This window comes from Vanacampus margaritifer, chromosome 2, assembly GCF_051991255.1.
Source record: "Vanacampus margaritifer isolate UIUO_Vmar chromosome 2, RoL_Vmar_1.0, whole genome shotgun sequence".
NCBI lineage: Eukaryota > Metazoa > Chordata > Actinopteri > Syngnathiformes > Syngnathidae > Vanacampus > Vanacampus margaritifer.
Genome location: NC_135433.1, coordinates 8,022,011 through 8,033,973, shown reverse-complemented (window position 1 = coordinate 8,033,973; position 11,963 = coordinate 8,022,011). Strand labels below are relative to the sequence as shown.

Sequence of the window (11,963 nt, the reverse complement as noted above, 5' to 3'; positions counted from 1 at the left end):
TTGGGTTCTGAATCCATTAAGGAAATGTTAATTGAGGGCTCTGAGGTCTGCAAAGTCGGCTCAAATAAGGGAGTCCAGGTTTCAAAGCAAACATGGTGAAGCGGCATTTAGCTGTTAATGCTGCACACAATGTAGGAAATGTATTATGTAAATACATTTGCCTTATCGTTCTTTTTGTTATCGGTGTTACCGTTATCATTCTTGTTGTTGTCGTTTTTGCTATCATTGTAATCGTTGTTATTGTTAACATTTTTGTTGTCGTTTTTATTGCTATCATTGTTATTGTTATCGTTCTTGTTGTTGTTGATATCGTTCGCTCTTATTGTTACCGTTGCTGTTATCATTTTTGTTGTCTTTTTTTTTGTTATCGTCATCGTTATATTGCCAAATGAGCAAACGAGCATTTGATTTTGATTTTCAATTTTGCAGCCCAAAAATGACAATCAGGGACTCAACATTTGTTAGCAATGGAAATCATTATTTATATAGCACATTTCATAAACAATGCAACTCAATGTGCTTCACATGACCAAAAAAAACACATCTAAAATAATTTTTCAAAAAAGCAAAACAGAATACATTTGCAAAGAAAAAAAGAACAAAAGTACATTATTAAAATTACAACAACAAAAAAACATAAAACAAAACAAAAACATGTATACACCTTATCAAACAACACATTTACAGACCTTTGAAAGCAAAGGAAAGAAATAAACGGATTAATCTAACTAATTAATTCTCCACATATTTAAAACGCCGTTATCGTTATTGTAAGTGAAATGCGTTGCGTTACAAATCATTTATTAGTTTCAAGGCTCGAAGTAAATTTACAAGGCGTTGTGCGGTCGTTTTCGGACCTCGTCACAATAAAAGTGTCTTGACAGCTCAACTGTGTAGCGACTTTTATTTTGGAGGTGCCACAGGAAGTGCGTCACAACGTGACGGACATACCATGCCCTTCCTTAGCATTTTAGCAAAGAGTCCCTCGCCTTCAACTTTGACAAGAGTGACATTAATCAAAATAACAGTAGAGATTTGCCAAAAAATGGCCGCCATGAGGAGCGATTTGTTGACAATCCTGTTCCACCAAGAACCAAGAACATCGCGACTCCACAAGTACCATAACAGCGATAAAGAAAAGATACCGACCGGTAAGTCTTAGCAGCACACTTGCCTTTTACACCTAGTGTAATTAATAGTGCCATTTCTCTGATTTCACGAGTGCTAAACACGTGAAAACTGTTGGAAGAAATATGCAGTCTCGGTAAATTTTTATGTAATCAGATTACAGGTACATTTATTAAAAATGGGGATTATTTTGAGGGATTACAAATCCTACAATGAGAGCGAGCGAGAAAGAGAGCGAGCAATAGAGAGAGCGAGTGTGGTGGACTTTAGGACCATGCCTCTCACCCAATAGGCATACAGCAGGGGGGGTGTTTTATATCAATGTTTGTTGGCGCAATATTCGCCATTCTGTTGTTGGCAGTCGATGAATAAAGACGTGTTTCCAGTCAGTCGTATACGCTCCTTACTACTGCCACACTTGGATTACTTTACTAACTACATTTTTTAGCAGGTAACTTGGAACTGTAACTGAATACATTTTAAAAGTAACCCTCCCAACCCTGCATGCAAGCATGGAGTTGGACAGTTTTCTGACGTAAATCAATCATTAAACATGTCTGTTAACTCATTCACTGCCATTGACGGCTATAGGCGTCAAAAATTCATTGGAATTATTTCTATTAGTTTAACATTTTTCACTTTTGTTAACAAGAGTATGAAAACCTTTTTTTTTATTGTACATTTAGAACAGATATAAATTTTGGGATTAATTGTGAGTTAATTAGTGAAGTCATGCGATTAATTCCGATAAAAAAAATTAATCGCCTGACACCCCGAATTTTTGATAATCTTTAAATCGCGTCAGGTGATTAATATTTTTTATTGTAATTAATTGCATGACTTCATAAGTTAACTCACGATTAATCACACATTTTATTTCTGTATTTCTAAAAAAAGGTTTTCATACTCTTGTTAACAAAAGTGGAAAAAAATGTTAAACTAACTGAAATAGTTTCAAATGAATTTTTGACGTTTATTGCCAACAATCTTGAGCAATAGCATTACTAAATATTTACCAAGGGCCGTTAGCACCCTCCAGTGGACGAAAACTGTAACGTTTTACTATGCAGTAAATTACACAATGAACATGAAATATAGCAACATTAGTTAAACAATGAAACATTGCTCCAATACGAACCTCGTTCCTTTCTCAGCCAGGTGCTAAAGAACCGTTCACTGAATTAGTTGTAAACTTTAGTTTTCTCTGATATCCCCAGGTGGGGAAGCGAACCCACGCCAACCTGCATCGTAGGCAAGTGACAGTTCTACTCCGCCACCTGGAGCCCAGACGGCGCTACTAATGGCATGGCAGTACGTCGGTTACTTATGTCAGTTCCTACCGGTTTATGAGACATTTTCCTGTATCCTTCAAAATAAAAGTATCAACTGTATTATAATAGCACAATAAAACAACACAATTCTGCAATACAAAAATGCAAAAACAAAAATAACAGCAGGGTCATTTACATATTTTATTTTAGAAAACCTGAGGGGGAAAAAAATATATATATGCATTTTTTTTTGCCCTGCAATTTGGCGCCCCTTCCACTAGAAGGCGCCCTAGGCGACCGCCTAGTTCGCCCTATGTCTTGGGTACGAAGGTATAGCAAGGTGCTATAGTTGCAACTTAGCCACTAATATTGCTATTCCTGCATATTTTAGACATTATTTCACTCCCCCAAAAATGATGAAGAAGAGCTCTTAAATGGAATTTAAAATTTACATTTTATTTTCTACTAATGATGACAACTATCTGTATTACTTTATTTTTTTAATGTGCCATCTCCCATAACGAGACACACACTCACAAACACACAGGATAGGAGATTCAATGCTAATGGTTAGCACCTTGGCTTTAATAATCACACATACGCATGGCAAAAGCTTGATTCTCTCATTCCAATTAAAACCAAAAAATAGTGGTACTGTCTGACCTCCTAGCTAGAAAAAAATGTTAGCTAACTACATACATACTTGCGGTTAAATCAGGCAGCAGCAAATAAAAAGACCTGGAAATAATAATAATGTGTTAATATTGAGTTGCAGAAGTTAAGAAATTTCCGTGTAGGCAGAAGAGGGTCTTCTGCCCAGATTTAGTCATAACTGTTTTCATTTCCTTATTTCCTCAGTAGATGCTTTTATCTGTGGATGTGTCTTTGTGAGTGTTGTCGCGATTTCTGCTAGGTGCCGTCGTGGCTGGGAGGCCTCCTCTATTTCCGCAACTATGGGCCATTGTCTGTGGTTGAAGTCAATGTGTTCGTATGATGTCTTTAAAGTCTTATCTCATGTCCGGTGAACTCCGGGTGGGCTGATTGCTGGGGGCTTTGTGGTACCGCCCGTCAAGATAGTATAAGAATGTTGTAAATCCTCTATAATCTTTGCATTTGCGAGAGGCTGCAGCCATTGTCTGGAACTCACTTGTGCCCGGAATATTGTGTAGAAATAAAAGCTTCGAAGTAACTGTTCATCGATCTCCAGCCGGCATTCGGATAACCAACATTCTCACTACTCGAAAGAAAACGAATACGCGGAGGAAAAATATCATTTTCTTCAACAAGGCCTACTGACACTACCAGTCAAAGGATTAGCTTTGCGCAGATCATGCTCGCTAGTTGCTAGCTAGCTGCTCAGAACCTGAGTGGATCAAAACGTGAGTCAAAAGGGAGGTGCTACTGTATTTTTTGTTATGAAAATATTACATTTGAACCAAATGCTACGCGTAGTTTTAACACTTTTCTAGCTTGTTAAAAAAAAGCACACTAAAGAGTAGCTCTCAACTTTTGCTTGGCTTCACTATGAACTCTGGTCACAGCAATTCTAGGTGTAGAAAAGTCTAAGTTCATCCACATGAATTATTTCAATATTTGTTACATAAGAAAGCCTTTTGTTCAATTTCATTATTTCGGTTCATGTGTGAACTGAGAGAGAAGTGGCTATGTCAAATGTTAGCCATTTTCCCTCATTGGATGATATAATGCTTGACTTGTAATAATAAAAAGGCTGTTATCAAGAGGAACGTTGGAGTGGCAACTAGCTTTTATTGTGGCATGAAGTGGAGCCTCTTGTTCTATCAGGTGGGAGTTTCCACAAGACAATAAGCACTTGTATATTCTTTTTGACAGGTGGGAACAGAAAATACTTTGCAGGCTTTAATTATGTAGCTTTGAATTTGTATCATATAAATCAAACACACGTCACTTTGATTAAAATTTTTTTTAGGTGCGCACAAAATGTCACCCAATTTCGCATTTTGATAAATGTCTGAGAGATATTTATGCGATATAATAACACTGCCTGTGGGGGCAAATTGTTAAGTTTCTGCTATACAAAATGGACGGGAGTCTCGAGTGGTGTTTCTCGGGTTTCTTTACTTGAACTTGCACACAAAAATAAAACTGCGTCATTAACGTCTTTTTCTATTCTTCTTGGCTCTACCAATTTACACGCAACAAGCGCGCCCTCTACTTTATGTCCGTCTCCAAACGGATAAATTCAGTGTACATCCATTTAACATAAGAAATCAATGTTTTTATTCTCTTTTTAACTAAATGTTAATATATACTTCTAACTTCAATAAGTGCTATTATATTTACTCTGAATTAACTAAAGATTAACTGTATTCTTAACTAAAGATGCAACACTGCCATAATACTGAGCAGTATTTCTCATAATTTGGTCGGAAGAAAAGAGCTAAATTAAAAAATAAAATACAATTTGGGAATGTGAATAGATTTCATCTTTCTTTTTGGAGAATCTAATGACATCATTCCTGCATTTAAAGTTAAAGTACCACTGATTGTCACGCCCACCTACGTGGGGTGGATTTTTTTTTCCCCGCATTGTAGCAACATTCCTAAAAAGCATAAATAATTACATTAGAAGCAACGTAGAGCAGGGGTGCTCAAGTTGGGTCCTCGAGAGCCCCTATCCAGCCTGTTTCCCAAGTTTCCCTCCTGCAGCACAGCTGAATCTAATAATCAGCTAATCAGCAAGCTTTGCAGAAGCCTGATAACGATCCTGATCATGACTCAGGTGTGTCAGTGGAGAGAAACACGAACGGCCTAAACGGTAAGAAACTTGTGAGGATACATTGAAACCCGCTTTCGTGTGGACGGGGGGCCTAAATAATTGCTCAGCTGAGCAGGCATAACAATCAGACACCTGGGTTTGTGGGCATGTGTGTTTCGAGCCTGGTGGAGCACAGGACAATTCGTGACCTCTTGAACTTCAGGGTTGGAAACATTCTCATCGTAAAATACAGTGGTACCTCGGAGTTTGAACATAATTTGTTACTGTGAAGTGTTCAAAGTCCGAAACATTTTTTCCCATGGGAAATAATGTACATGCAATTAATCCGTTCCCAAGCTTCAAAACCAAAAAAAATCCCAATTTAATTTCTCTTTATGTATTTTACATTTACACCCTGTACAGTGTTTTTTTTTTTTTTTTTAGTATTTAAATAATAAAAAAATCCTTACTTTTTTGTTGTTGTGGTGTGATGTCATCAGTGGATGAAAAATGTTAATGCATGTTTAGTTCACTAATGAGTCGGTGTTTACATTGGGCATATTGCTAGACTACTAAGGGGTCCTAGTGCACTGTTTAACGTCAGGCACATTGTTGAACAGCTAAGGGGGGTCCTCGTGTTGGTATTTATGGAAGTAGTGGCAATAGTTACAACGGCGCGATAATCTCCTTCCTAAATCCACTGCGGTTCGTAGCACTGTACGTTTTTCTTTGCTGTCACTGGCTTTCTTTGGGAAGAAGATTGTGGAAAAATCCAAATGCACGGGCGGATGTACGGAGCGCCTGAGAACGTGAGACATTATGAATTTTTGTTGAAAAAATATGACTTAACTCTCATAATATTTTGACTATTCTCATATTATTTCTCTTGAATTAATACAAATCTATTATTATAATGTTTTATTTAAATACAAATAAAATACTTTATTGTCATATGACTTTTTTGTATATATATTATTTTTATTTTTATCTCAAAAAATACAACTTTATACTTATAAAATCGCAAATTCCTTTTCCAGACTTTATTTTCTGAATATTGTGATTTATTCTTTAAAAAAAAAAAAAAAAAAGTATATATATATATATATATTGCTTTAGACATCTTGTCTTTTTCCTTTTCCTTCTTGTAATATTTTTTTTATTATTCAGTGTGACACTCCTACTCTCTACCTGTACTTTGAGTGCTCATTTGTTTTGTACTCATTTGTTTTGTGCCTCTCGAGAACCATTAGCATTCTGAGGTTGAGCAAGTGAACTTAGCAGTTGTGCGCTTACGGGAGAAGAGATAGTTAGGACGGTTAAAAAAACAAGTTAATGAGGAGGAAAAATTGCTGGCAGTGAGCGCTGTCAACAGTGATAACAGTTGCACGGTGTGAAAGTGGCTGCCTTTTAGAGGTGGCCTTTACGGGCGAGGGAATGACGGCTGAATACAAAGTTTGGGTTTGGCTTTAAAATAGTACACCAGTTTAATGTAAATTTGTTATTAATGTGGTAAAGGATTCACATTATTTAAAAGTCTCATCCACACAGAGATTTTCAACATTGTGTAGAGTTTCAGATGAAACCGCTTTAGTCCACCCAGTTTTTATTTGAAGGTTGAGTGGCTGTATATATTATTTAATAAGCAGTCACACACACTCAATGGAATGATGTCGTGAGGCAAATTTTAAAATGCTATGTATGAAGCATCATCTCCTTGACTGTCTCACAAATAACAAATAACATCATTCAAAACAATTTGACCTTCATTTAGATGGTTGTTTGGCTTTTGTTAACCCGAAAGTGCTATGAAAAGAGGGACCAGCTAGCATAGCGTAGCAGCACAGCAAAGAAAATACAAAAAGCTAACTAGCTCGTTAGCAAGCTAATAGCTAACTTTTGTCAGTAAGGTGGGGGCTTTAGGACCCAGATGCGGGAAGGCAGGGCAAGGAGGCAGAGGTGTAGTCCAAAAAGACGTTTTAATATCTAATCAAAAAAACCTAACTTCAAAATACAAAATAAACTGAACTAACAAAACATGAAGCTAAACATGACAAAACAACTAAGGCGAGACTAACAACATGACATGGATCCTGATCAGGCGAAGAGGTCAGCGTGACGTGGCGAAAGACTTACGACAGTTGCAACAGCAAAAATGAACCGACACAAACAGGGGGGAGACAACCGACTAAATACACCAACACTAATGACATGACAAGACACACCTGGCTGAGGGCACTGATTGGATGACACATGAGGGTAATGGGGAAAGGTGGACACAATCAGGGTTGACACAGACACCACACGAGGAAGGGCAAGTGACCAGAAACGAGAGGAGTCAGACTTTTCACAATAAAACAGGAAATGACAAGACAAGGGGAAAACACAAGGAAAACATGACAGGGAGTAAACAAGACTGAAAATAAACATGACAACTTTTAAGCGAGTGAATTTTGTGCTATTTATTTATAGACATTTGCTCATTTTAAATAGGAATATGATACGGTTTTATTACTTTTTGAATCAGTTTCTTTAAGAGCTGACCAACGTTGTTTGTACATTTTATGCTAAGCTAATGTTACTAGTCATCATAGTGTGGTGTGATGTGGGCTTTAAAATCTTTTCTACCTGTCCTGTTCAAATATGCTCCATTTTGTATCTGTTTAACTAATGAAATGTATTGAAATGTATCTTTTGCCCAGATTTAGTCATAACTGTTTTAATTTCCTCATTTCCTCATTAGAGCTTTGTTCTGCGGATGTATCCTTGTGAGTGTCATCGCAATTTCTGCCAGGTGCAGTCATGACTGAATAACCTCCTCTATTCCTCAAATGGGCTTTGGTCTGTGTGTGAATTATGTCCTTGAGTTTTATCTCATGTCCAGTCAACTCCGGTTGAACTGTTTACTGGAAACTGTGTGGTACCGCCCTTGTAGATAGTATAAGAATATTGTAAGTCCTCTGTAATCTTCGCACTTGTGAGAGGCTACAGCCATTGTCTGTAACTCACTTGTGCCCGGAATATTCTGTAGAAATAAAAGCTTTGAAGGAACTGTTCATCGATCTCCAGCCTGTATCCAGATAACCAACATTCTCACTACGCGAAAGAAAACAAACACGCGGAGGAAAAGATCTACTCCACAACACTAACCTTTGTGCTTGTTTCATGCTAAGCTAACATAGATTAACATTGATGTAAGCCACCAACCATAGTCGTTTATTATTAGGCCTACTTACCTGATGAATATACTATATTATTATACTCATTCTCATAAATCATACTATACTATATTATTATATTATATATAATTTTGTGGTTGTTTCAACCAGCTCGCGTGTTTGCTGACCATCTTGGTGTGTACATTATATGCAAAGCTAATATTGCTAGCCAGTTGAGGTGGTCTGTTGTGAAAAGTCAAAGAAAGGATTTTTTTTTTTTTTTACATGCTCAGAGTTAACAGACAGCAAAAAAGACGCAGCTTGTGTATCTCAGAACTGTATGCACATGTAATGCTAAGATAGCATATCAAATGTTTGGATGTTTTGCATCAAAAAGATTTTATTGTCAATTTATGGTGTCCAAAATGTGTTCATTCTGCTTTTTCTTTTTGTTTTCATAAGAGAGCAAACTACTACACAAACTTGCCTTGGGATATGATTTGAATTGATTTTGTGACCACACTCGTAAACTCATAACCCTTGTGTCTCAAATCATCTGTCCCCATTGAAATGAATGGACATGCCATTAATCTGTTTCGGCCTTTTCCCCCCAAAAAATAAAATAATAGTCTTAGCTGTTTTTCCACAGAGGAAAAAGAATATATTTGTCATGTTTTGGTTCTGGGCTGTGCTTGTTATTTTTCAATTTCGTAGTGATCGTTGGTGGGCGGATCCTTCTTGCACACCTGCAGCCAATTTGCCAATTTTGATCTTGGCGATTGCAGCGAGGAGTTGTCGGATTATTCCGTTCCTTACGACTCAAGTATCACCCCTACTGTTAGTTCTCGCTCCCGTGACAACTAATAGTATCCTATTCTTCTATTCTATTCCTAGTCCTTAAATCAATTTTTTGTGGTCTGCTTTTTTTTTTTTTTATAAACCCTCAGTCTCGACACACACGTCTAACAATATGCCCACGAGTATTGTTGCATTGTCTGTTTACATGAGTTGCTATGGAGTTTCCCATTATGTGTTAGCATAAAGCTAAATACAAAAAGGCTGAAAACAAAAGGTCTAATTATCTTTGTTTTATGTGTAGTTTGTCAGTAAACTTCAACTGGGAATGGCATTAAAACAGTTTAAAGCCTGATTTAGTAACTTTTCTTTGTCGTTGTCATCACAGCAGGTTCAAATCACTCTAATGAGGAAAACACATCATCAGGAAGAAAGGGAAAAAAACAGACGATGGATTGTTTGAAAGTCAATTTTCACGTCTAGCTTGCCTATAGTGAAGAAAAGAGCCCATTAATTGCCCATTAATGAGTAATCAACATTCTTGAGGCGAAATGAATGATGCGTGGGATCGAAGCCGCCGGACTGATTCAAACCCTCGCTCGTTAGTGGCATACAATATCAGGAACATCTGCAACCGGCATCTGCGGTGAGCCACTGGGCCCAAAAAGATCAATAAGCCTTCTCTTGCCCACTGATCCAAAACACCTGCGTTCAGGTAATGCATTCATTAGGCACCAGAGGGCAAACTGAGCAAAACTCATGGCTGGGAGGGATTTGTAAATAATACAGAGATTGACTGTATTTCACTCATATTATTAAAGAAACAGTTGCTTCTTGCAGTTTAAGATGTAACTGGGAATTTGCTGCATCTTTGTGGTAGAAGAGCAATCAATCATGGTGATTGGCCACAAGACTAAAAAGAGGCTTGTATCCAAAATAAACATCTTTACCAATATGAAAACAAGTAAACATAGAGGTGAGTATAATAATATATATTTTATTTAATTATCAGCCTACATGTATTGTTTCACATTTGTGTTCAAAATAGCCTTTGTTTAAAGGGTTATAACACAGCAACATCAATGCTAGTTTTGATAGCCTGCCTATGATATTTTGCATAGATTTTAGCATTAAGCTAGCAAACTTTTTTTTTAATGGGGCAAATTCATGTGGTTGTTAATAAATCCACAAGGTGTGTTATGAAATCAATGACAGCTTCATAGACTTTTTCCAGTGGGTCCACGGTGGTCTGAAAGGCTACATAATCATTGTAATAAGAAATGTCATACATTACATAACCTATGTACGTATATTCGTTACGTAACATGTACAACTTACTTGGAACGGTTATAACACAGGAACATTAATGCTTATTTTGATAGCCCATCTATGATGTTTTGCATCAGTGTTAGCATTAAGCTAGCAAACTTTTTTTCCAAGGCGAAGTTATATGGTTGTTTTTATGTGCACATAACAATGTGTAATTTGGTTGTTGTATTGGAATAAAAAAAAAACATGAAATGAATGACAGCTTTGTCCTACTTTTTTTCATTCGTAAAGCCTACGTAAGATATATATATATGTATATATATACACATAATCATCGTAATTACATTCATTTACATTACATCATTCCTGAGGTGTCAGGCGATTACATTTTTTAATCATAATTAATTGCATGACTTCAATAGTTAACTCATGATTAATCGCAAATGTTATATCTGTTCTAAATATACAATACAATGTAAAATCAAATTATTATTATTTTTTTACAAGTTTTCATACTTTTGTTAACATAAAAGTGGAAAAAACTTTAAACTAATATACCGTATTTTTCGTACTATAAAGCGCATTGGATTATAAGGCGCACCTTCAATGAATGGCCTATTTAAAAATGTTTCCATATATAAGGTGCACCGCATTATAAGGCGCACAGAATAGAAGCTACTGTAGTGGCTAGGGTTGCGTTAAGCAGCCACTCGATGGAGCTTACCTAACCAATATTGATCCACATATAAGGCACATCAGATTATAAGGCGCACTGTTGGTTTTTGAGAAAATTAAAGGCTTTTAGGTGCGCCTTATAGTGCGGAAAATACAATAAATATGGCTGCATCTTTTAGTCACTAATACAGTAATATCATAATAATTCATACAATTGAGTTATCCTGTGGGCAATATTTTATTTTGAAATGTCTTGGTCAGAACCATCAAAAATACCGCCTTGGGGTTTTAAAAAGAAGTACTGTACTGTAATATTGATTTGTGTTGAGATCATTTTTTTGCCACTAGATGGCATAATTGCATTTGTAAGACATAGGTGACAGCTCAGTGCATTTTTCTTTTCATATCAACAGCTATCTAATCTTTAACATGAAGGAACTTGTGAAATTCTGAAAATTAACTCAAAATTAATGTATGTCACGTAACGTGCATAATTGACTTTGTTGAAAGGTTATAACACAGCAAATAGATGCTAATTTTGATAGCCCATCCATGATGTTTTGCATTGTTGTTAGTATTAAGCTAGCAAACTTTTTTTTTTTTTTACAAGGCAAAGTTATGTCGTTGTTTTTGAATGCACGATGTGTAATTTTGTTGTATTCGAATAAAAAAAAAACATGAAATGAATAACAGCTTTGTTATACTTTTATCATTGTGTTCTCGGTGGTCTGAAAGGCTACGTAAGCGTATTCTGTGAGCATCTTTTGTTACAGTGAATTCTATTTATTATAACGCTATTTCACAACAGGTTTTGTTTAGTTGATACATCCGTAAAAACCTTTGCCATCCAAGCCTCATCTACCTGAAATATTACGTAATGTCCTGGTGTAAGTACTGTACAGCAGAAAATAAGAGGGCGATGATGTGCGCGGA

At 36.4% G+C, this 11,963-nt stretch overlaps 1 long non-coding RNA gene across 1 annotated transcript; it reads left to right on the top strand.

Moving 5' to 3' along the window:
* Positions 1-950: 950 nt before the first annotated feature.
* On the top strand, positions 951-8,189 carry LOC144044619 (uncharacterized). Its single transcript, XR_013291310.1, has 2 exons — positions 951-1,151; positions 2,346-8,189. It is a non-coding gene; the product is annotated as an uncharacterized LOC144044619 (long non-coding RNA).
* Positions 8,190-11,963: the final 3,774 nt, after the last annotated feature.